Here is a 24376-nt window from a genome sequence, read left to right on the forward strand (position 1 = left end):
GCTCCTCCATCGATGGTATTTTCCAGGCAAGAGTACTGGAGTGGGGTGCCATTGCTACATAAATGAATTTAAACTTGTTTATTATTTCTAAGACAAACATTTTTTCTGAAAGTAATTCATGTTTTGAAAGGTATCTAAAAAATGTATTTCTAAAAACTGATTTTGAATTAGATATTATCAAGAAAAATGAGATTTGAGTCAAATGATGAAAATCCTGCATTATGAATTTTGAATGGTCACAACTTCTTACTCTGGCATGGCAAATAAAATCATGACATTGCATTTTAGTTGTCTTTGTAAGACAGAACTTGAGGAAATTGAAATAAGTAAACTCATGCTCAAAAAAGAAGACTTTCTCCAATAATGAATGTATCCCAGTATGTTTTCAGTTAAAACAAAAAGTCTGATGCATGCTTATGCTACTTTTATTATTTTCATAATTGTCTGCTTTGACTCATTCATCAAAAGTAATACCTTTATGATATTGTTGATGCAAAGGGGCTTCTCTGGTGGCTCAAACAGTAAAGACTCTGCCTGCAGTGCAGAAGACCCCAGTTTGATCCCTGTGTTGGGAACATCCCCTGGAGAAGGGAATGGCAACCCACTCCAGTATTCTTGCCTGGGGAATTCCATGGACAGAAGAGCATAGTAGGCTACAGACCATGGAGTTGCAGAGTCGGACATGACTGAACGGCTAACACTTTCACTTTAATACAGTTAGACTGAGTACTGTCATTTATAAAACAGGATTAATAATATCTCTCTACTTCAGATGGTTAAGATTAATTGAAATTGCTTATTTAAGAGCACTAAATACAGTATGTAAGGCAGAGAATATGCACAAAATTTATTAACTTTGACCCTTACTTTCTTTCTCCCCTTATTTTTCCTTTTTATTTATTCTATGCTTCAGCAATGTGTGAACTGTGAACTTCCTGATGTTCAAGCTGGTTTTAGAAAAGGCAGAGGAACCAGAGATCAAATTGCCAACATCCAATGGATCATGGAAAAAGCAAGAGAGTTCCAGAAAAACATCTACTTCTGCTTTATTGACTATGCCAAAGCCTTTGACTGTGTGGATCACAATAAACTGTGGAAAATTCTGAAAGAGATGGGAATACCAGACCACCTGATCTGCCTCTTGAGAAATTTGTATGCCGTTCAGGAAGCAACAGTTAGAACTGGACACAGAAGAACAGACTGGTTCCAAATAGGAAAAGGAGTACATCAAGGCTGTATATTGTCACCCTGCTTATTTAACTTACATGCAGAGTACACCACGAGAAACACTGGACTGGAAAAAGCAAAAGCTGGAATCAAGATTGCTGGGAGAAATATCAATAACCTCAAATATGCAGATGACCCCACCCTTATGGCAGAAAGTGAAGAGGAACTAAAGAGCCTCTTGATGAAAGTGAAAGTGGAGAGTGAAAAAGTTGGCTTAAAGCTCAACATTCAGAAAATGAAGATCATGGCATCCGGTCCCATCACTTCATGGGAAATAGATGGGGAAATAGTGGAAACAGTGTCAGACTTTATTTTTTGGGGCTCCAAAATCACTGCAGATGGTGACTGCAGCCATGAAATTAAAAGACGCTTACTCCTTGGAAGGCAAGTTATGACCAACCTAGATAGCATATTCAAAAGCAGAGACATTACTTTGACAACAAAGGTCCATCCAGTCAAGGCTATGGTTTTTCCTGTGGTCATGTATGGATGTGAGAGTTGGACTTTGAAGAAGGCTGAGTGTCGAAGAATTGATGCTTTTGAACTGTGGTGTTGGAGAAGACTCTTGAGAGTCCCTTGGACTGCAAGGAGATCCAACCAGTCCATTCTGAAGGAGATCAGCCCTGGGTGTTCTTTGGAAGGAATGATGCTAAAAGCTGAAACTCCAGTATTTTGGCCACCTCATGTGAAGAGTTGACTCATTGGAAAAGACTCTAATGCTGGGTGGGATTGGGGGCAGGAGGAGAAGGGGACGACAGAGGATGAGATGGCTGGATGGCATCACTGACTCTATGGATGTGCGTCTGGGTGAACTCCGGGAGTTGATGATGGACAGGGAGGCCTGGCGTGCTGTGATTCATGGGGTCACAAAGAGTCAGACACGACTGAGCAACTGAACTGAACTGAACTGATGCTCTTTTACCTCATCATAACTTTCATTCTTTCCTATGATCTCATCCTTTTATGACCAAGAAAAATTAATTTCGAAAATTTAGTTTCTGTTTTAATTTAGTTTCCAACTGGAATGAATGGTTCCAATCAGATGGATGTACTGATGGATTAAATCAGAACTGTGGTCTTCCATTTAAATTAAATATTACATAAAAGTACGTACAGTCGTTTATTCATTTTATAATGAAAATTCAATACCTTCAAAATAATCTAAGAAATTTTTGGTATTTCTTGATGGATTTGGGAAAGAAGGGTATATAACACCAATTAGTTTCATTATTTTCATTTTAAAATTATGTGATTTTCAAAGAATAATTTATTCTTTTAAATCCAATTTTCTAGGCTAAAGCATTTTGAAAAATGTCCAAAATTAGTAAAAAGTTGGATTTATTTAAAAAAAATCAGAACTTGAAGCACATTTATTGTACAATTCATTATCTAGGTTAAAATAATTCAGGTCCATTAATAATCTTGTGATATATGTGGGTAGGGGGAAGCTGACCTTTAACAAACTCAGCCTAATCAGGTTTAAAAGCATTTTGTAAATATCTTGTTAAAATTGAGGCATCTAGGAAGAATTCAAACATATAGATCAAATGCAAAAGTTAGTTTGTGCCATAGTCACATAATTGAAACTTATTTTGTCATAAAATGGTTTGAATATTATCAAAGATCATATTTCTTATGCACACAGAAAAGGTCTTTGCTGAAACTTGATAGAATTCATTATGCTAAATATCTTAATATTTATGTGATAAGAGTATAATATGAATTTTATGGGTGATTAAAATGTATATATATAGCTTACTTGATTGCATTAAAACATTTCTATGGTAGTAACTATAGTTCTTTTGAGGAGAAGTTCCTGAACAATGATATTATCCAAGAAGTGAGAGGTCATCAGTTTTAACTTCCAATGTGTTGAGTTTATATTGCATTGTGCCATTAAAAAGCCATTTTCTCTCTGTGATTCTGTGCCTCCTAATAGGCAGATATTAGGATATTTATCTACCTGGCAATATTCTCAGCCAATATTTGTCAGTTTTACTCTGCACAATTACAGCAGAAAAGGATTGGAAAGGAAGGGAATAAAGAAGAATAGACCACTAAGAAAGTAAATATGTATACGACGGAAGGGTTAATATTTTCACTTTTCTATGCTTTTTTTTATCACTCCATATATTTTTTTCACGGGTGAAATTTCTTAAAAACAACTACATAGTTTCTTCACCTATATGCAGAGTTGTTTTATGAAGGGCAACTTGCATCTCTCTTTGTGACAGGAAAATAGAAAAAGACTATTTTTAAAACGTATTTAAATGTAGGGTTTCTTTGATTGGAAATTTTATCTTCTCTCTTGAGAAACTTTATGGACATAAAGATGCTTAGATGAGAGGAAGGGCAGTGAAACCTCATATCCTAATGCCACAGAGAAACATCCATGATGGTAATCAAGGCCCATGCTATTAGGCACAGGGAGTCTTTTACTGTCATAAACATCATTGAACAGACTAGTACAATAGCTTAGAGTGGATGTTACACAGAGAACAAATATAACCAAGTGTAACATGCCAAAATCTGTACATTTAAAGACATCTAAAATAGTAGTTATTTCTCAAATAGGAGAATTAGAACGTAAACGAATCAAACAAAAGCAAAACCCACACAAGTATTTCCCCATGCTGAAAGATTTAAAGCATAATATCAAATAAAACTGTCTAGACTCTACACAAAACAAAAATCTGAAATAAAAAGAGTGTATAGATTTAGTAAATAACCACTTCAAAGGAAATTAGAGAATTTTGAAAACAAAATTAGATTGATTTACTAGTATGATCCATAATGAAAAGGCCTAGACATTGATATAAAATCCTATACTATTCTCAGTATAACGAATATTTATGCTAAGATAAAACTTGCTTTATTTTTTAATTTATTTTATAAGAAAAAGATTTAGTTAAATACAATGACCTTTGAAAGTATATGGTTTTATATTTGAAATTGTTTATGTTATTCGAGGGCTAAGATATTAAGTAGTTTATACTATTGCAAATAAATACACAACATAATGAGTCAACAACATAGAAATGTAATTGCTATAAACATACCTACTTTGGGCCATATCACAAATGGAGAGATAAGGGTACATTGGATGACAGTGAAGGTAGGCTGTTTTATGTAGTCAATCGGATCTTGTTTGTGACACTTCCATCTTCAACACTGGACTTCAGGATTCTTCTTGACAACTCTATCTCAGTTAACCAGCTCAGAAAACCAGCACATAAAAATTTTTTATGATCAAACTCTGTAAGTTACTAATGTTACCTCTGATTATATTCCATTAGTTATATATCATTCAGACAGCTACAGTGAATTTAAGGGAAGCAGAGAACAATACCCAGTTCAATGTGCAAAGTTTCTATGTGATGCCTGTCATCTTACTTCTGGTTTTAAGACCTGAAAACTCAAAAGATAAGTCATCTACACTTTCAAACTCAATATACAACAGTAGATTGATGAAAAGTTATTTATACAAAATGAATTGGAGAAGTAGGAAGTAAGAAAGCCCTGAAATTGCAAGGATGAAGAATATGATTCTATTTTGTAGGGAGGCATTGTTAACAATCTTACCTAGGAAAATGAAGAAAATTCTTTGATTAGAAACTAAATGTTCTCTCAAAGTGTTTGCAATGGTTCCAGCTTTGCCCTCTCGGGAATTATTCCTTACTTACTAGTTTCCATGCCCACTTTTGTAGTGAGTGTTGAGAATCTAATTTGCTTAATGTACAGTGCAGCTTTTGTTTCCTACCCACTCCAGTATTCTGACCTAGAGAATTCCATGGACTATACAGTCCATGGGGTCACAAAGAGTCAGACATGACTGAGTGACTTTCACTTTCCTGCTCTGTGAAACCTTGGAAAATGAAAAGTGAATGTGTTAGTTGCTCAATCATGTCTGACTTGTTGCAATCCCATGAACTGTAGACTCCTCTGTCCATGGAATTCTCCAGGCAAAAATACTGGAGTGGGCATTCTTTTCCCCAGGGGATCCTCTTGATCCAGGGATCAAACACTAGTCTGCTAAATTGCAGGCAGATTCTTTACCACCTGAGTCCCCAAGGAAGCCCCTTGCAAGCATAGGGTTTATTTACAATTGTGGCAAAGATACTTGGGGGAATACTTTCTCATTTTCTTGGCTATATAATTTCTTAAAATCCTGATAGTCTATTGATCTACTTCCTAGTCATCATTTCCAGTACAGGACTGTATACCCAAAGCTTTCTCTTAGACATAATTCTTAAGGTTTCTTCATTTTTACTGTTTTTTGACATCATTTCCTCATGCTTTCTATTAATACTTAATGGTCAGATCAGATCAGATCAGTCGCTCAGTCGTGTCTGACTCTTTGCGACCCCAAGAATCGCAGCACGCCATGCCTCCCTGTCCATCACCAACTCCCAGAGTTCACCCAGACTCACGTCCATCGAGTCAGTGATGCCATCCAGCCATCTCATCCTCTGTCGTCCCCTTCTCCTCTTGCCCCCAATCCCTCCAAGCATCAAAGCCTTTTCCAATGAGTCAGCTCTTCTCATGAGGTGGCCAAAGTACTGGAGTTTCAGCTTTAGCATCATTCTTTCCAAAGAAATCCCAGGGCTGATCTCCTTCAGAATGGACTGGTTGGATCTCCTTGCAGCCCAAGGAACTCTAAAGAGTCTTCTCCAACACCACAGTTCAAAAGCATCAATTCTTCGGCACTCAGCCTTCTTCACAGTCCAACTCTCCCATCCATACATGACCACAGGAAAAACCATAGCCTTGACTAGATGAACCTTTGTTGGCAAAGTAATGTCTCTGCTTTTGAATATGCTATCTAGCTTGGTCATAACTTTCCTTCCAAGGAGTAAGCGTCTTTTAATTTCATGGCTGCAGTCACCATCTGCAATGATTTTGGAGCCCCAAAAAATAAAGTCTGACACTGTTTCCACTGTTTCCCCATCTATTTCCCATGAAGTGATGAGACCGGATGCCATGATCTTCGTTTTCTGAATGTTGAGCTTTAAGCCAACTTTTTCACTCTCCACTTTCACTTTCATCAAGAGGCTTTTTTGTTCCTCTTCACTTTCTGCCATAAGGTGGGGTCATCTGCATATTTGAGGTTATTGATATTTCTCCCAGCAATCTTGATTCAGCTTGTGTTTCTTCCAGTCCAGCATTTCTCATAATGTACTCTGCATGTAAGTTAAATAAGCAGGGTGACAATATACAGCCTTGATGTACTCCTTTTCCTATTTGGAACCAGTCTGTTCTTCCGTGTCCAGTTTTAACTGTTGCTTCCTGAACGGCATACAAATTTCTCAAGAGGCAGATCAGGTGGTCTGGTATTCCCATCTCTTTCAGAATTTTCCACAGTTGATTGTGATCCACAAAGTCAAAGGCTTTGGCATAGTCAATAAAGCAGAAATAGATGTTTTTCTGGAACTCTCTTGCTTTTTCCATGATCCAACGGGTGTTGGCAATTTGATCTCTGGTTCCTCTGCCTGTTCTAAAACCAGCTTGAACATAAGGAAGTTCATCGTTCACATATTGCTGAAGCCTGGCTTAGTGAAATTTCAGCATTACTATACTAGCATGTGAGATGAGTGCAATTGTGCGGTAGTTTGAGGATTCTTTGGCATTGCCTTTCTTTGGGATTGGAATGAAAACTGACTTTTTCCAGTCCTGTGGCCACTGCTGAGTTTTCCAAATTTGCTGGCATATTGAGAGCAGCACTTTCACAGCATCATCTTTCAGGATTTGGAATAGCTCAACTGGAATTCTATCACCTCCACTAGCTTTGCTCGTAGTGATGCTTTCTAAGGCCCACTTGACTTCACATTCCAGGATGTCTGGCTCTAGGTCAGTGATCACACCATCGTGATTATCTGGTCGTGAAGATCTTTTTTGTACAGTTCTTCTGTGTATTCTTGCCATCTCTTCTTAATATCTTCTGCTTCTGTTAGGTCCATACCATTTCTGTCCTTTATCGAGCCCATCTTTGCATGAAATATTTCTTTGGTATCTCTGATTTTCTTGAAGAGATCTCTAGTCTTTCCCATTCTGTTGTTTTCCTCTATTTCTTTGCATTGGTGGCTGAAGAAGGCTTCTTATCTCTTCTTGCTATTCTTTGGAACTCTGCAGTCTGACAGAATGTGGTTCACTGGAGAAGAGAATGGCAAATCACTTCAGTATTCTTGCCTTGAGAACCCCATGAACAGTATGAAAAGGCAAAATGATATGATACTGAAAGAGAAACTCCCCAGGTCAGTAGGTGCCCAATATGCTACTGGAGATCAGTGGAGAAATAACTCCAGAAAGAATGAAGGGATGGAGCCAAAGCAAAAACAATACCCAGCTGTGGATGTGACTGGTGATAGAAGCAAGGTCCGATGCTGTGAAGAGCAATATTGCATAGGAACCTGGAATGTAAGGTCCATGAATCAAGGCAAATTGGAAGTGGTCAAACAGGAGATGGCAAGAGTGAATGTTGACATTCTAGAAATCAGCGATCTGAAATGGACTGGAATGGGTGAATTTAACTCAGATGACCATTATATCTACTACTGTGGGCAGGAATCCTTCAGAAGAAATGGAGTAGTCATCATGGTCAACAATGAGTCCGAAATGCAGCACTTGGATGCAATCTCAAAAACGACAGAATGATCTCTGTTCATTTCCAAGGCAAACCATTCAATATCACAGTAATTCAAGTCTATGCCCCAACCAGTAATGCTGAAGAAGCTGAATTTGAACGGTTCTATGAAGGCCTACAAGACCTTTTAGAACTAACACCCAAAAAAGATGTCCTTTTCATTATAGGGGACTGGAATGCAAAAGTAGGAAGTCAAGAAACACCTGGAGTAACAGGCAAATTTGGCCTTGGAATACGGAATGAAGCAGGGCAAGGACCAATAGAGTTTTGCCAATAAAATGCACTGGTCATAACAAACACCCTCTTCCAACAACACAAGAGAAGACTCTACACATGGACATCACCAGATGGTCAACAACGAAATGAGATTGATTATATTCTTTGCAGTCAAAGATGGAGAAGCTCTATACAGTCAGCAAAAACAAGACCAGGAGCTGACTGTGGCTCAGACCATGAACTCCTTATTGCCAAATTCAGACTTAAGTTGAAGAAAGTAGGGAAAACCACTAGACCATTCAGGTATGACCTAAATCAAATCCCTTATGATTATACAGTGGAAGTGAGAAATAGATTTAAGGGCCTAGATCTGATAGATAGAGTGCCTGAGGAACTATGGAATGAGTTTCATGACATTGTACAGAAAACAGGGATCAAGACCATCCCCATGGAAAAGAAATGCAAAAAAGTAAAATGACTGTCTGGGGAGACTTTACAAATAGCTGTGCAAAGAAGAGAAGTGAAAAGCAAAGGAGAAAAGGAAAGATATAAGCATCTGAATGCAGAGTTCCAAAGAATATTTAATGGTAATCACCATGAAATCATTTAAAATAAAAGTGTTTAGTGGGAAGAGAAACACTTTGTGCATTATATTGCCACAGATCTAAATAGGTTTTAAAATATCTTAATGGGAGTTTGCTGTCCAAAGCTTTTTGTTTTTTCCAAACTTTTGATGAGCTTATTCTTTGCTTTGCCAATGAATTACTGTTTCTCTGAGCTCAATTCTGCTTGTGATACCATACTAAAAGGAATAAGGAGTATTTATACATATGACAGGGCTTCCCAGATGGCTCAGAGTTAAAGAATCCCCCTGCCAATGCAGGAGACACTGGTTCAGTCCCTGAGTCAGGAGACCCCTGGAGGAGGAAATGGAAACGAGAATCCCATGGACAGAGGAGCCTGGCAGATTACACTCCATATAGTTGCAAAATCAGACATGCCCAAACACACACATACATACAATGAATAGTTGATTTTTTCTAGCCATTTTCTTTAGAGCTGTATGTCTAGTGACTGTCTTTCATGTTTTTTCAGGTGACAATTTTATAAAATAGTTTGGCATTGCATTAGATAGATCTCTAGATTTCTAGCCTGTAGTGTTTTTTTTTTTTTTTTTTCCCCTTTGCTATCTCCTTCCTAATCACTATGACAAGACCACATATTTTATATTTTTTTACAACAGAATTTCAGTTTATAGTTTCAAAGCAGACTCCAAATGTAATGACTAAATAAAATGGAAGTATATTTCTAGCTTAATAATCTAGAACAGTTCTAGGGAATGGAGGTATGGAGCCACTTACCTACTAAAAGTAGTTATTCAGAGACTCAGTTTAATGAAATCTTTATTATAATACCTTAAATTGTGATTTTGGTGTCATAATAATTAACACTATTTCAATAAGCTGGAAGAGTTAAGAGCATGGAGGGATTTTCATGGAAAATTTTCTGGGCCATACATGATAATGGCACATAAAAATATCACTTATATTCTATAGGGTAGTATGCAATCACATGACCATAGGTACCTACAAGGGAACCTAGGAAATAGTCATTGTACCCCTCCAAAAATAAAATGATTTTTGTGGAAAGCTAGCAGTTTCTATAATGCCAATTTTATCAAGTGAAAATTAGAATTGAAATAATTAATTTTAGAAATGTTTATATGGTCTGATATAATGTAAATTAAGCATGTGACATTATTAACTTTCCAAGAAATATTGTATTTAATAATATTATTTATATTATTGACTATCACATTCAGTTAAGGTTTTAATCAAGTCCCAAATTACTCAATTCTGCAATTCATTGTTTTCATGTATCATATGTAGATATCAAGTTCTTGATTATTATATTCAAATTTCACATGTGCATTACATGAGGGATGGAGTTTGGATTAGTCAATGACAGATTATAATGGAAACATGATTATTTGGAAATAATATACAACTTTTTCCTTTCTTTATGTCATATACCAATAATTCCAGATGAACCTAATATTTAATTTAAATTAAAAATTTAACAATTTTACTAAAGATCTGTGCAAATATTTTTGAACACTTTGAGAAAGCACTTCAGAGGAAATGTGAAATTTGTACTAGACACCATAAAAAACATTTATATTGAAGAGAGTTCAATGGATAGTATCATTTGATAAATGGAAAAGAGGACTGCATAAAAATGAAGAATCTCAGAAATCTGTGGGACATCGTCAAGGATACTCATATTTGCATAATGGTAGATTTCAAAGGGAAAAAAAAGGGGGCTGAATGAATATTTGATGGAATAGCACAAATTTTGCAAATTTGATGAAAAGCATTAATTCTCATATCCAAGAAGCTCCATAAATTCCTTAGAGCATAAATTCAAAGGGATCTATCCCTAGACAAATTGTAAAAACTATCAAAAGTCCAAGCCATGGTTTTTCCAGTAGTCTTGTATGAATCTGAGAGTTGTACCATAAAGAAGGCTGAGGGCTGAAAAATTGATATTAGAGAAGACTTCTGAGAATCCCTTGAACAGCAAGTAGATCAAACCAGTTAGGCTGTAAAACAAATGTGAATAAATTTAGAAAATATGAAAAATATTCTCTAGTCACAATGGAATAAAATTATAAATGAATAATGACAATAATTGAGATATTCACAAATATGTGGAAACTTCACAGCACATGCCTCAATAAGAAATGGGTTAAGGACACAATCTCTAGGGAAGGTAGAAATTACGTTGAAGTGAATAGAAACAGAAGCCACACTAACACTTATGGGATGAAGCAAAAGTAGTTCTTAGGAAATTTAAATCTGCAAATACCTGTATTCAAAAGAAAGAAAAAATCTAGATTTAATAAACCTTTTCCTTAAGAGAGTAGAAAAAGAAAGCTAAATTAAAAGCAAGGATAATATAAACTAGAATGAAATAAATTATTAGAATGAAAATAAATTAAATATTATTAGAGTTAAAATAATTGAAATAAGAAACAGAAAAACAATAAAGAGTATCAAAGAAACCAAACATTAGTTTTTGAAGAGTAACAAAATTGACAAACTTTTAGCAAGATTCACCAACAAAAGAGTAGATTCAAACTACTAAAACCAGGAGTGAAAATTTGGATATCACTACTGAAGTTACAGAAGTACAGAGGAAAATAAGAATAATATATATGATTGCATGTCAACAAATTGTACAACCTCAATAAAATGGATGTATCCCTAAAAAAGACACAAATTATTAGAACTAACTCAAAAGGAAATAGACAATGTGGATAAATCTGTAGCAAGTAAAGATGTGATATGTAATTCATAATTAAACAGAAACACACACACATATAACCTCCTAAAATATAGTTCCAGATAGTTTTATGCATGAATTTGATCCAATATTTAAAATATAATTAGGAACATCTCTCAAAAACTAGAGAACCTGATATATCTCAGTTCATTCAATAAATTTGTTTATTCATTGTCATTTGTTGATACCAAAACTAAAAAAGAAATCATAAGAAAAGAAAAATGTAAGCCAATACACTTTATAAATTTGGATGCAAAATTCTCGACAAACCACTAGAGAATCTCTGCCAGAAATATCTAAGAAGACCATATATCATGGCCAAGTGAAGGTTTATCTCAGCAAAGTTAATTTAACAGATACAAATCAATGTAACAGACCATATTAATAAGGAAAAAAAATCACATAACCAACTCAGTAGATACCAATAAAATCAACTGAAATACTCCAGGAGGCTTTCATTATAAAAACACTTGAAAAACTAGGAATAGAGGAGCACATATTCAACCTAATAGAGGCTATCTACAAGACAAAAAAAAAAGAAGAAGAAAAACATTAAAAAAGATACTCACAGCAAGTATTGTACTTAAATATTAAAAACTGGACGTTTTCCCTCTAGGATTAGAAATAAGCCAAAGATGTGTCCTTTCACCACTTCTATTTTAATATATTTTGGAGTGTGTTGGAGGTTTTATCCATGCCTATTAGTCAAGAATAAGAGCAAAAAAGGCAGCCACGTTGGAGAGGAAGAAATAAAACTATTTCTATTCATAGATGATATGATTTTGCTATAGAAAGTTCTAAGGAACCCACATACATGCATTCATATTCATATAACACTATCAGAACTTATAAATGAATTTAGCAAGGTTGAAAGTTTCAAGACAAGTATTTAAAAAAAATTGAATAGTATTTTGCTCACTGTAATAGCAATGAACAATTTGAAAATGAAATTAAGAAAACAATTACCTTTACAATAATATCAAAAATAATGAAATACTCCTGAATAAATGTAACAAAACTAACAAGAGAAGTGTAATATTTGTATTTGGAAGCTATCAAACATTATTTCAAGATATTAACGAAGCCCAAAAAATGGAAATATTTTCCATATACATAGATTAATAGAATCGATATCATTTAGGAGGCTATATACCCCAAAATGATCTACAGATTTGATGTAATCTTTTGTCAAAATTCCATCTTCCTTTTTATTTTTTGAAAACTAAGAAGATAATCCTACAATTCAAATGGAAATGCAAGTGGCCCAGAATGGCCAAAGCAATCTTTAAAATGAACAACAAGCTTGAGAGATTCACACTTTAGAACTCACTAGTATGCTACAGTAATCAAAACAGTGTGGTACTCACCAAAGGATAGACACATACATTAGTGGAATGTAATTGAAGGTTCTCTAATAACAACATATACTCAGTTGATTTTATCCAAAGGTGCTTGTAGAATTCAGTGGGGGGAATAGTAATGGTTTTAAGAGTGGTTCAAGTTCAAATAAATGAAGTTAAAGCTGGATATCAACCACATACAAAATTTAGCTCAAAATATATCATAGATATAAACTGAGTCAAAACTAAAACAGACTTAGAAGTATCTCTTAGAGTAATATGAAATGGGAAAAAGCATTTGAATATTTTTCAGTGATGGCTTAAAAATGGCCCATCAGCACAATAAAAAATGCTAAGCACATCAGTCATATGGAAACTGTAAGTCAAAAAGCACAATTAGATGCCCCTTCACACCCACTAAGATGGCAATAACAAGTGGCAAAGATGTGGAAAAGTTGGAACTCTCAAATATTGCTGGTAAGAAATCCAAAATGTCACCACCACTTTGAAAACCAGTATAACAATATTTCAAAACATTAAAAATAAAGTTACCATATGACCCAACAATTCTACACTTAGTACTTTACACAAGAGAATTAAAAACATATATGCACATAAAACTTCATGTTTTATGTTAATCAATGTTCACAACAGCATTATTCATAATAGACAACTAATGATTTTAAAGTGAATTATGACATATGAATACAATGGAATATCATTTAATTATAAAAAAGAATGATGATATTCTAGCTAATATACCATGGAAGATGGGGAAATTATGTTAATTTAAATAGACCAAAAACAAAAACCCATATATTATAGTATTATTAATATGTTTACATAAAGTGCATAGGAAACCACAGAGAAAGAAATTAGATATGTCTTTGCTAAGGACTAGGGAGAGGGTGAATGGAAATTTCTGATCTCATATCCAATAATTTCATCTTTATTTGTCCTCATTTCATTCTGTTTGTACTAATATCACTTCCTCAGAGAGACTAGTCTCTTTCCTAATTTCATTTTCATTTTCCTTGTAGCATTCATTGTCTTATGACTTTATTTTTTACTATATTTTCCCTCTATAAGAAGGGAAATCTTCGAGGGGCAAAAACTTGACCTTTTTTTGCTAATTTCTGTGTTTTTGATATGTTAAACAGTATTAATGCTGGATTTACTACTGAAAAAGAAATTAATATTATCAAAACTTTCTTAGTGCACCTCTCAATTTAAATATTTCCATATTAGTACTTTTACTGTTTTGAAATTATAACTACATTGTACGATTTTGTGCTATGTAAGAACTTGTAGCATGATTTACACAAGTATTGTGCCCCTGTATGTAACATCCTATATGTGTATGAGCTTCTAAATAATCGCTAATTAAATTTAGTAATAAATAGAAAACATTGATAAAGCACTATGAACAATGACTATAGTGAACTCATTCAGTCGCGTCTGACTTTTTGCGACCCCGTGGACTGTAGCCTACCAGGCTCCTCTGTCCATGGGATTTTCCAGGCAATAGTCCTGGAGTGGATTGCCATTTCCTTCTCCAGGGGATCTTCCCACCCCAGGGATGGAACCAGGATCTCCCACATTGTAGACAGACACTTTACCGTCTGAGCCACCAGGGAAGTCTGAATAATGACTATTCAGTTCAGTTCAGTCGCTGAGTCCTGTCCAACTCTTTGCGACCCCATAAATTGCAGCACGCCAGGCCTCCCTGTCCATCATCACCTCCTGGAGTTCACTCAGACTCACATCCATTGAGTCAATGATGCCATCCAGCCATCTCATCCTCTGTCGTCCCCTTCTTCTCCTGCCTCCAATCCCTCCCAGCATCAGAGTCTTTTCCAATGAGTCAACTCTTTGCATGAGGTGGCCAAAGTACTGGAGTTTCAGCTTTAACATCATTCCTTCCAAAGAACACCCAGGGCTGATCTCCTTCAGAATGGACTGGTTGGATCTCCTTGCAGTCCAAGGGACTCTCAAGAGTCTTCTCCAACACCACAGTTCAAAAGCATCGATTCTTTGGCACTCAACTTTCTTCACAGTCCAACTTTCACATCCATACATGAAAACTGGAAAAACCATAGCCTTGACTAGATGGAGCTTTGTTGGCAAAGTAATGTCTCCGCTTTTGAATATGCTATCTAGGTTGGTCATAACTTTCCTCAAGGATTAAGTGTCTTTAATTTCATGGCTGCAATCACCATCTGCAATGATTTTGGAGCCCAAAAAAATAAAGTCTGCCACTGTTTCCCCATCTATTTCCCATGAACTGATGGGACCAGATGCCATGATCTTAGTTTTCTGAATGTTGAGCTTTAAGCCAACTTTTTCACTCTCCTCTTTCACTTTCATCAAGAGGCTTTTTAGAACAAAGACTATAAATACCTGTAAAAAGAGGCAATCATTACTTTTAATTGTAGTCTTTGATTTATAGAATGAGTGATTTTGTTGTTGTTGTTGACAGTACTCATAATCCCAACTACAAATTAAATATAAGGGTAAAGTAACTTCACACAGAGCACAATTTCTTTACTTATTAATGTGTGACAAGTTAAGGAAGATCTGGAGGAAATATGACACTGTTTAGTGAAAATTTTATTTATTAATAAAATAAATGTTTGAAGAGACATAGTTACAAATGAAATATGTAGTAAATATGCTCAAATAGCTTATAAATACCTAACTATATTGGTGAGCAAATGTTGCTTATTTATTAACAAACTATTTCAATCAAGAAATTCTATTTTTTACCATTTTTTCATACTCAATGGGGTTACAATATGTCTTTAATGTCCCAAACCTATTGTACCTTTTTCCAAATTTATCTTAACCAATTGAAGGTTTGGAAAGATAGATTAAAATGTTAGTCTCAGCCATATCCATTGTGAACTTCAATAATTTTATGGAGTGTCTTATTTATTTTTTCAAATTAAATGTCTTCAGACAGAATCTGATTTCTATTTACCTTTAATTCCATAATATTTAGTATAGTCATATTTTTTAATAAATAGGCTTATAGTTTTACATTTGTTGTCTGCCTCCAGACTTTGGGGTTTTAATTCCTTTTACAGTAATTTTTAGATAAAAATGCTTATTGCAACCTGACTTTATGTCAAATGAGCACCAATCTTAGATATTGTGGTTCCTTGTTAATGTTTTCCTACTATCATGTTTTCTTGATAAAGAAAAGTTTTACTGTAAAAATAAGCTCACAAATTAATAGAAGTCCAAGTTAGAAATTTAGCAATATTATATATAGTGAAGTTGCTCAGTCATGTCCAACTCTTTGTGACCCCGTGGACTGTAGCCTACCAGGCTCCTCCATCCATGGGATTTTCCAGGCAATAGTTCTGGAGTGGTTTGCCATTTCCTTCTCCAGGGGATCTTCCCAACCCAGGGATCGAACCCGGGTCTCCCGCATTGTAGACAGACGCTTTTCCATCTGAGCCACATTATAACTTGCTTAGATAATTTTTAAAATATATTTTACTTTCTTTTCCACTTTGCAAGATAATACCTTTATTGCTGACAGGAATATATAGAAAACTGCACAAATATTTCAGGAACTTATGAACACATGGCTAATATTATCTCACTTGAAAAAAATCTAGTAGAATTTTTTTCCTGTATTGGAAAGGAAGCTAGCAATCTAGAGACTGAATTTTCTCTTCTTTTCCTTTAATCAAAGATTATTTTTCCCTCCTAAGAACTAAAACAATGAAACAAGCAATGAACTAAATAATAAAACTATATCTATATTTATCTCCTTATCTATTTTTCAATTAGTTAATGGAACTAATTATTTTGTTCTTAAATGGAAGAAAAACTCATTAAGGGAGAAATTTATATACATGTACAGTAGAGTTGGACACGACTGAGTGACTGAACTGAACTGAACAACATTAATTATTACTTGTACACATTATAGATTTATGCTATTGATAGTATTATTTCATGAATATTATATGTTTGTTACATTACTGAGCATTAGCAAAGTCTAAATTTAGAAATATTTCTGAAGAGAATTCAAAGCTATAAAAAATATTTCCCTAATTTTTAGATGTTCTCAAGTAGAGTGAAAAACATGTTAGTTTACAGAGAGTATAAAATATTTTAGTATTCTGTTCTTTCACAACCATTTTTCATGCTTTGGTAAAGTGAAATTTTCTAATCAGAGTAAAGTGGCATGGTGAAGGTGTAGATAATGTATTTGGATGAAGGTTTTTAATGAATGTGGTGTTTATTAAGACACAATCCATTAAAAGAAGACTTGCATGGTTGTCTCACATTATTTTATTGATTTTTACTTCATGCATGATTCAAGGTGAGAATTATTCTTTATGAGAAATACTCTCATTCTAATCTTTAATTTCATAATGCAGTCCTTTTTGTTTATTTTTTATGGTTTGGAATATTTCACATATATAAGCTTTACATGCCCTAATAACTATAACTTTGAAATGGAGAATCAGAATTAGCATAATTATAGACATTTAAGGGTTTTAGTATATAAACATTATTATTTTTTTCTGAAAATTTATTCTTTTTTCCAAAGTTTGGTTTTCTGACAGAAAATAATAAGTAATTTTTTCTTTTAAGTTGAAAACTTGAAGATCTGAACGTGTCAATATCAAGTATGTCACTGGTCATGACATTACAAGGGTATAAAATGGAATACAAGATTAAACTCTCTCGTACTTTGGGAATCATTTTACAAGCCTACCAAAATTTATGTCCCTATATTAACAGAATTGTTCACAAAACACTTACATACATATACAACTTCTATATAATCAGATGCTTACAAATAAAAAGTAAAACAGAATTAGTACAATTTTCTGGGTAATGCAAACCTAATAGCAATATTAATTGTCTAGAGAATTGTCTCAGTTTTCCACTTCACTTTGTGTGCGAGTCCACACCTTGAATAACAGCCTTAGAAAGGAAACCTGTTACTGAGTTTGAAATTTTTGTTAAGGTCAGACTGAAAATCCCATGTGATCAGTTAAATCACAGACATAAAGCAATTACTTTTAGAATTATCCAATACTTAGTTCATTGTTTGCAAATGTGGGTTGATTACTAATAAAAAGACATATACTCTCCTGTACTAGTTTGAAAAGGAATAATTGCATACAATATATTGCTTTGTAGCTACATAGTATTTTACTTTCACTTTCTAGGACACGAAATAATGACTTTATTAATCTCTTCATCCTTGGTTTCTTCAATAATTTGAATACAGACTAACTTTAAAAAATAACATTTTTAAAGATGAGAGAAAATGTTACATGTTGCAAAAAACATTTTGGAAACATTGATACCACCAGATTTTCTTGATACTAATCAAATCACATTCCTGAACCTGTGTTGATATCCTGTAAAGATTTTAGTAATATTCAAATAGACTGAGTTGATTAGTTATCATTTAGGAAGGAAGGCATACTGACCATTTCACATCTAAAAATGGAACTATAAACTATATGTAAAATTAATAATAGTAGAAATGAAAACAAAGTTAAAATAATTAGTTAGCCAATGTGCATCATTTACATTAATTATCAGTAAATAAGACAGACTACACTTCATGATATTATTGATTTGAATCACTTTTAGTCTGATAACCACACCAGTCATATTTTAATACTTAAACATAATTTTGCAATAATGAATCAAGATAACAAATGACAAAAAGCAGAAAGCTAATAAGTCAATTTATTTATATTAAACCTATCAGTTCAGCAGTATTTCTAATGAAGTGGCAGTTTTTTTATTATAAAGCACACCAGGAAAATCTGCCCTCTAAACTGCTCTTATAATTGTGCATTTTTATATCTTGACATCCATACATGAACAACAGAAGCTACCAACAAAGATATAAGCAGTTTCACAGCTCTAACTTTGAGTAAAACATAATATAGTTGTTTTCTAATCACAAAATAGTACATTTCCATTGTAGTAAATTCTTAACATTAAAGATAACAGAGGAAATAAATATAATTCACTATTAAAAGGTAAATAAGCACTGCTAACAGCAGAGTTATAAATACACCAAAACATACTAATACATACATATATCTGAAACCAATATGAGTCACAACTGATTTGAGAATATATATATAGTTTTATCACTTGAAAAAATATATGGTTTGCTTCCAGTTAATAGTAAAAGAGGCTGGTTTTACCCTCCTATCCTAAACAACTAAAAAGTAGACAAAGTAAATGAAACAATGTCATTCAAATTGTTAGCCATAAGACAACGAAGCACAGTAGTCCCTGAGAAACAAAAGCCACATAAGGTGCTGAGATTGACTGTATTTAATGCCTGGAAAAGACTCCATATTGCAGTACAAGAAGCTGAAACCCACTTAGAGGCCAACAGTCTTCATCAGTTGAGGAAATAGATCTGGAGTTTAGAGGAGACAAGGTTCCTAGATTTTGAAGGTCAGAGTAGTAGAGAGAATAAGCTGCACAGAAGGGAGACACTGAGATATGAGATTTAAGGATCCTCCTTGAGTTTTCAGTTGAGTACCAACCTACTGATGCATGTGAGAAATCTATCAAAGCCTAAGGAAAGAATCACTTGAAAAGATAAAAGGAAACAATGTCTTCAGTGCTGTTGTATTCTAGGGCTGAAATTAATGCCTGTTCCCTCCAGCCAAAGTGGAAGTCCTCACAATTCATGACGAAGTGGTATATAGGGAAGGGGGCCAAATTAGCCCTATATCTTTTGATGATACCAGAAAATTTGAAAATCAAGACCCTAAAGATATAAATCATTTTCAAGAAACAATCGCATCCCAAAACAAAACTTAAGATTACAAAATACAAAAATATCTAGGACACAGGATAAAATTCCCAATGTTTGGCATCTAATAAAATCACTGTATGAAAAATAATGAGGAGAAAGATCAATTATAAATGACCAAGAATTGATATAGCTACAAGTTGTAGAGAAGAACATTAAGCTATTATGAGTCTACTCCCTGTGATCAAAAGACTAGAGGAAAGGTTACACATATTAGGTGGAAACAGGGAATATATAGAGAATGATCAAATAGGAATTCTAAAGATGAAAACTTTAATGCCTGAGATAAAAATCACAGAGTATGGCATTATCAGAAGATTTAACAATGCAGAAGAAACTAGTAGAGTACATGAAGACATAACAATAGAAATTAATCAAAATGAAGCACAGAAGAAAGACTGAAGAAAATTAACAATTTATGAACATTGGAGCAATTTCAAGAAGCCAGATATATGTGTAGTTGCAGTCTTTAAAGGAGAGGAGATAAAGGGAAAACTAAAAATATCCAAAGAAATAATGGTTGAAGCTTGACAAAGAGAAATAATGGTTGGAGGTGATGAATATATGCAAGGGATCTGGTAGACAGTGTGCCTGAAGAACTGTGGACAGTGGTTCATAATATTTTTCAGGATATGGTGACCAAAACCATACCAAAGAAAACTAAATGCAAGAAGGCAAAAATAGCTGAGGAAAAAGGAGAAGCAGAAGGCAAGGGAGAAAGGGAAAGATATACCCAACTGAATGCAGAATTCCCAAAAAGAGCAAGGAGAAATAAGAAGGCATTCTTAAATGAACAAAGCAAAGAAATAGAGGAAATCAATAGGATGGAAAAGACTAGAGATTTCTTCAAAAAAATTGATGATGCCAAAGGAACATTGCATGCAAGGATGGGCACAACAAGGACAGAAACGGTAAGGACCTAACAGAAGTAGAAGAGATGAAGAAGAGGTGGCAAGAATACACAGAAGAAATGTACAAAAGGTTTAAGTGACCCAGATAACCACAGTGGTGCAGTCACTCACCTAGAGCTGGACATCCTGGAGGGTGAAATCCAAGAGGCCTTAGGAAGCATTACTATGAACAAAGCTAGTGGAGATGATGGAATTCCAGCTGAGCTACCACAAATCCTAAAAAGATTAAGGTGCTGCACTTAATATGTCAACAAATTTGGAAAATTCAGCAGTGGCCACAGGACTGGGAAAGATCAGTTTTCATTTCCATCCCAAAGGAGAGCAATGCCAAAGAATTTTAAAACTACTGTATAATTGTGCTCATTTCACATGCTCAGTTCAATTCAGTTCAGTCGCTCAGTCGTGTCCGACTCTTTGTGACCCCATGAATCGCAGCACACCAGGCCTCCCTGTCCATCACCAACTCCTGGAGTTCACCCAGACTCACGTCCATTGAGTCAGTGATGCCATTCAGCCATCTCATCCTCTGTCATCCCCTTCTCCTCCTGCCCCCAATCCCTCCCAGCATCAGAGTCTTTTCCAATGAGTCAACTCTTCACATGAGGTGGCCAAAGTACTGGAGTTTCAGCTTTAGCATCATTCCTTCCAAAGAACACCCAGGGCTGATCTCCTTCAGAATGGACTGGTTGGATCTCCTTGCAGGCCAAGGGACTCTTGAGAGTCTTCTCCAACACCACAGTTCAAAAGCATCAATTCTTTGGCGCCCAGCCTTCTTCACAGTCCAACTCTCACATCCATACATGACCACTGGAAAAACAATAGCCTTGACTAGATGAACCTTTGTTGGCAAAGTAATGTCTCTGCTTTTGAATATGCTATCTAGGTTGGTCATAACTCTCCTTCCAAAGAGTAAGCGTCTTTTAATTTCATGGCTGCAGTCACCATCTGCAGTGATTTTGGAGCCCCCAAAAATAAAGTCTGACAGTTTCCACTGTTTCCCCATCTACTTCCCATGAAGTGATGGGACCAGATGCCATGATCTTTGTTTTCAGAACATTGAGCTTTAAGCCAACTTTTTCACATGCTAGTAAGGTTATAATCAAAATCCTTCAAGCTTGGCTTCAGCAGTAAGTGAACTGAGTACTTCCAGATATACAAGCTGGGTTTCAAAGAGACAGAAGAACCAGAGTTCAAATTGCCACCATTCATTGGATCATGGAGAAAGCAAGGGAGTCCAGAAAAAAAAATCTGCTTCATTGACTATGCTAAACCCTTTGACTGTGGATCACAACAAACTGTGGAAAATAAAGAAATGGAAGTACCGGACCACTTTAGCTGTCTCCTGAGAAACCTGTACATGAGTCAAGAAACAATAGTTAGAACTGCACATGGAACAAGACTGCTTCAAGACTGATAGAGGAGTACTTCAAAACTCTCTATTGTCAACTTTTAATTTAACTTTTATGGGAGTACATCATGGGAAATGCCTGGCTGGATGAATCACAAGCTGTAATCAAGATTGCAAGGGGAAATATCAACAACCTCAGATATGGAGACAATACCATTCTAATAGCAGAAAGTGAGGAGGAACTAAAGAGGCCTTTTTGATGAGGGTAAAGGAGAGTGCAAAAACTGGCTTAACACTCAACACTCAAAAAACTAAGATCATAGCATCCCAGTCGCAACAATTCATGCAAATAGATGGGGGGAAAATGGAAACAGTGACAGATTTTATTTTCTTTGGCAGTGACTGCAGTCATGAAGTTAAAAGATGCTTGCTCCTTGAAAGAAAATGTATGACAAATCTAGACAGCATATTAAAAAAGCAGAGACATCACTTTTCTAACAAATGTCCATATAGTTAAAATTACATTTTTGTTTTGTTTTTACTGGGACTTCCCTGGTAGCTCAGTGGGTAAAGAATATGCCTGCAGTGCAGGAGACCTGGGTTTGATCCTTGGGTTGGAAAGGTCTCCTAGAGAAGGAAATGGCTACCCACTCCATTATTCTTACCTTGAAAATCCCAGGGATAGGGGAGCCTGGTGGACTGCAGTCCATGGGGTCGCCAGGAGTTGGGCATAACTGAATGACTAACATACATGGTTTTTCAGTAGTTGTGTACAGATATGAAAGTTGGACCATAATGAAGGCTGAGCACCAAAGAATTGATGCTTTTGAGCTGTGGTGCTGAAGAAAATTCTTAAGAGTCCTTTGGACTCCAAGGTGATGAAACCAGTCAGTCCTATAGGAAATCAACTGAATATTCATTGGAAGGATTGTTATTGAAGCTACAATACTTTGATCATCTGATGTGAAGAACAGACTCATTGGAAAAGACCCTGATGCTGGGAAAGACTGAAGACAAAAAGAGAAGGGGACAACAGAGGACAGGATGGTGAGAAAGCATCACTCCTCAGTGGACATGAATATGAGCAAACTCTGGGAGATAGTGGAGGGGAGCCTGTCATGCTGTAATCCATGGAGGTCACAAAGAGTCAGACACAATTGAACAATAAAACAGCAATGACAAAGGTTGAAACTATTTAATATTGGATGGAAACCATAGCAGTACAGACCCCAGAAGTTAAATAGCAAAAAACAAAGTCCTGAGCATTAAAATATGAAAAAAAATATGTTAAAACACATAAACAATCACACTGCTAAATATGAGTTATAAAGAAAAAATCTTAAAAGAAGCCAGAGGAAAGGCAAATTTTGTATACGGAATCAAAGGATGACAGCACTTTTCTTGCTGGAAACAATGCAAGTGAGAAGACAATACAATAACACCTTTAAAGTACCAAAAAATCTGTCAACATAGAATACTAAACCAAGTGAAAATGTCTTTCAAAAACAAGGAGAAACAAAGAATTTTTCAGACGTACAATACCTAGAGTCCATCATCAGAAGTCTGGCAATATATTAAAAAAAAAATGTTAAAGGGAGTCCTTCAAGCAGAAGCACAGTAGTTTAAAATGGAAATATGAAGCTACACAAAGGATTAAATAAATGGTTAAGTCTTTGACTGTGTGGATCACAATAAACTGGAATATTCTGAGAGAGATGGGATACTAGGCCACCTGACCTATGCAGATCAGGAAGAAACAGTTAGAACTGCACATGGAACAACAGACTGGTTCCAAATAGGAAAGGAGTACGTCAAGGCTGTATATTGTCACCGTGCTTATTTAACTTATATGCAGAGTACATCATGAGAAATACTGGGCTGGGAGAAGCACAAGCTGGAATCAAGATTGCTGGGAGAAATATCAGTCACCTCAGATATGCAGATGACACCACCTTTATGGCATAAAAGAAGAAGAACTAGAGACCCTCTTGATGGAAGTGAAAGAGGAGAGTGAAAATGTTGACTTAAGCTCAACATTCAGCAAACGAAGATCATGGCATCTGGTCCCATCACTTCATGGGAAATAGATGGGGAAACAGTGACAGACTTTATTTTTTGGGGCTCCAAAATCTCTGCAGATGGTGATTGCAGTCATGAAATTAAAAGATACTTACTCCTTGGAAGGAAAGGTATGACCAACCTAGACAGCATATTGAAAAGCAGAGACATTACTTTGCCAACAAAGGTCCATCTAGTCAAGGCTAAGGTTTTGCCAGTGGTCATGTATGGATGTGAGAGTTGGACTGTAAAGAAAGCTGAACACCAAAGAATTAATGGTTTTGAACTGTGGTGTTGAAGGAGAGTCCCTTGGACTGCAAGGATATCCAACCAGTCCGTCCTAAAGGATATCAGTTCTGAGTTTTCACTGGAAGGACTGATGTTGAAGCTGAAACTCCAAAGTTTGGCCACTTGATGCGAAAGCTGACTCATTTGGAAAGACCCTGATACTGGGAAAGATTGAAGGCA

The sequence above is a fragment of the Bos grunniens genome, chromosome 3 (assembly GCF_055505025.1).
Source record: "Bos grunniens cultivar Pamir isolate PY7600 chromosome 3, Bosgru_T2T1.0, whole genome shotgun sequence".
In the NCBI taxonomy this organism is placed as follows: Eukaryota; Metazoa; Chordata; class Mammalia; order Artiodactyla; family Bovidae; genus Bos; species Bos grunniens.